Raw genomic sequence first — 3,059 nt, 5'->3', positions numbered from 1 at the left:
CCCCTGTACTTGTTTTCGATGTCAGTATATCTACCTCAAGAGTTCCTTTCATTCTGTAGGGGTGGGGGTAAACACCACAGGTGGTATGTTCGGTGAAACACCCCTAGAACCGTTAAATATGATAAAGGGTTGCTTTCCAGGGTGTAAAGAAATTGGAAATGGTCAAATATCTCGAACAGATCGAATAAGTGAAACTAATCACATTCAATATTTTTTGAAAGCTATCAGATGATACCAAACTCGATATTTCCCCAAAATATAGAGCAGGGGTTTCCAACTTGCATGAGGCCCTTTACAAATGTGTGTGATAATATTTTCGTCCAAAATGAGTGGTTTCAAAAAGTTAAATCGGAGAATTTCTTCGAGAAAATTTCTGATACGCACATTATAAACACCAAATACAAAAAAAAATGAAGTAAAAAAGAACAGCATACACGGTTATTTTTTTATTTGAATAAATATTGTCTTGGGTGCAAACCCTGAAAAATAAATTTCATTGCACCGTTGGTATGTTGAATTTCACAGAAACGAAGAAATTAGGTTTTTATTAACAAGAAAAGTATTTTAAACCCATATAGATATTTTACGAAAATTGTCCGCAAGAAAATGACAACTAATATATTTTAGTTCACGGGCCACAAAAAAAGGATTCGCGGGCCGGATGCGGCCCCCGGGCCGCCAGTTGGAAACCCCTGATATAGAGGGTAGCCCCTGTTTGGGAAATATGGTTCCCATAGTTTCAACTGGAGAGTGATCAAAAGTTTGGATCCCATAACGTTCATTTTACTTTTTGCGTATTTTGCCACATCTTAAGAAATTTTTAAGCTAATTGAAAAATTTTTGCACACAGTTATAAAATTGTTTGTCCAAAGACAATCCAAAAAATAAGTTTTAGTAAATATTTATTATTTTATTTTATTATTTTAAATATTTATTATTTTATAATGCTATTATTTTATTTTATAATTTTACATGGCAAAACACAAAATTTTAGCGAAAGCGGTTGAATAGTTTCTGAGAAATCGAATTTTAACTATTAGGATTTTTTTTTAAATTCGATTTCACTGGAACTATTCAACCGATTTCGCTTACATTTAGTATTTTGTCATATAAAATCACATACTTTAAAATGATATAAAAAAAATAGCACACCTTACAATTTAAAAAAATTTTGACTATTATTAAATATAATAAAAAATAATAAATATTTTCTAAAAATTATATATTTTGCATGGAATTATCTTTAGACAAACGAATTTTATAATTGTGGTGCAAAAATTTTTCAATTCGCTTAAAAAGCTCTCGAGATATAGCGAAATACGCAAAAAGAAAAAGTAGCATCATTAGGGGTCCAAACTTTGAATCGCACTCCAGACCAAATTACGGTGATCACATTTCCGAGATTGCGGCTTCTTCCTATGATTTGGAGGTTAAAAATCCAAATCTGTCAACAAAAGCAAAAAAGTATGTTTGTTCGAAGAAAGTGCGTTTTTGTGCGTGATTTCGTAACTTAAAATATCGTCTATAAATTAGCGTATTTGAAATTACCCCTCGAATCATTAAGATTGAGTCCTAGAATGTAAAAATCAGATCATTACATCATAAGTTATGCTGGGTAGTCCATTTTTTTTTTTTTTTTTTTTTTTTTTTTTTTTTTTTNTTTTTTTTTTTTTTTTTTTTTTTTGCTTGCTGATCAGGTCGAGTCAGTGCAGGGTTTATTGTGAAATAACCTTTATTTTCGATGTCATTAAAATTCTTGGTAAGAAGAAAAAAGTGATAGCATAATTTCTTCGTTTTTAATCAGTTTTACAAAGACGTAAGAACTCGTGACCTTAGTTATCGTATGATTAGAAAGCAGAAGTACATGGGTTAGGCCTTAAAGTCCGTTTAGGAGCTTAAGAACGACTTTTCATTTTCTTTTTTTTCTTTTTTTTCTCTTCAATTAAAGTATAAGCTTCAGTTAACGAATTTGACATATTTTAAATTATTTTATTTTTGAATTTAGCGTTAGTCTTTATTTGCCGCAATTCTTACTATGAGGAGAGAGAAAAAAAAACTATATCAATAATGATTTTCCGTATTTATTGTCCTATTAGTAAAAAAGAACTAATAGTAAATGTCATCTATCTAAATATGCATTTTATTCAACATTCAAAAAAATTTAGTACAAGAAAAATGGTGAGAAATTTTATTTGAAAAATCATAATTTACTATAAGAACTCTTGTTTTCATTAACGCAGGACATCCTCAAAGAAATGACATCTAAGTATTTTATAGAACTAAAATAAAACAAATAACCAAACGATTACAGCAAAATTCATAAATTCAACTACAAATAAAATGTTAAAATCATCATTTAGCTAGTAGTTAAGCCTGTTTAGCATACCGTGGTGCGCTTCTAATAAAAAAATTAAGTTTAAAAAAAATTCGTTACTTTTTTTATTAACTGAACAAAGAGTGTGGATATTTCTGCTTGGTTGAATCAACACGTTTTTTTATTTTATTTGCTCAATGCACATTACTATAAGTGAGTTTTTGGATTGCGTTCCCAAATACTGATCGGAAAAAACAGAATAAGTTTAATCGGTTTTAATTTTAAAAGAAGATAGAAGATATTCTAAACTTCTCTTTTTGCTGTCAGCAAACGATTTTGTTTATAATAATTATTTTTACGAGTTTAAATACTTCAAATATTTTTTCTTCTACAAATGTGTTTTGAAAAGCAGACGATAACAGAATAATTAAATTATTTTCTTCTTTATTGGTTTAAGCATTGTATATTTTGCCAGTTTCAGTCTTACTTAGTACTTTTTATTTCTGAGAACTAATGACTCGCATTGCTACACTTTATGCTTTTCTTAATGGATGATTCTTAAATATAAATTTATAATTCATCCAGCTGAGAAACCTATGAAAGTGCAGTTTCCAATGCGTTGGAATGAATGTAAGTAGTGAATATTGATTTATAATTGACTATTATTTCATAAAGTATTATATCCTAATAAGTTCATAATCATCCATTAAAAAAAAATTTTTAAAAAAAAGGAAAACTTACGAAA

The sequence above is a fragment of the Parasteatoda tepidariorum genome, chromosome 2 (genome assembly GCF_043381705.1).
Source record: "Parasteatoda tepidariorum isolate YZ-2023 chromosome 2, CAS_Ptep_4.0, whole genome shotgun sequence".
Taxonomy (NCBI): Eukaryota; Metazoa; Arthropoda; class Arachnida; order Araneae; family Theridiidae; genus Parasteatoda; species Parasteatoda tepidariorum.
Note: the sequence above shows the minus strand (reverse complement) of the source record.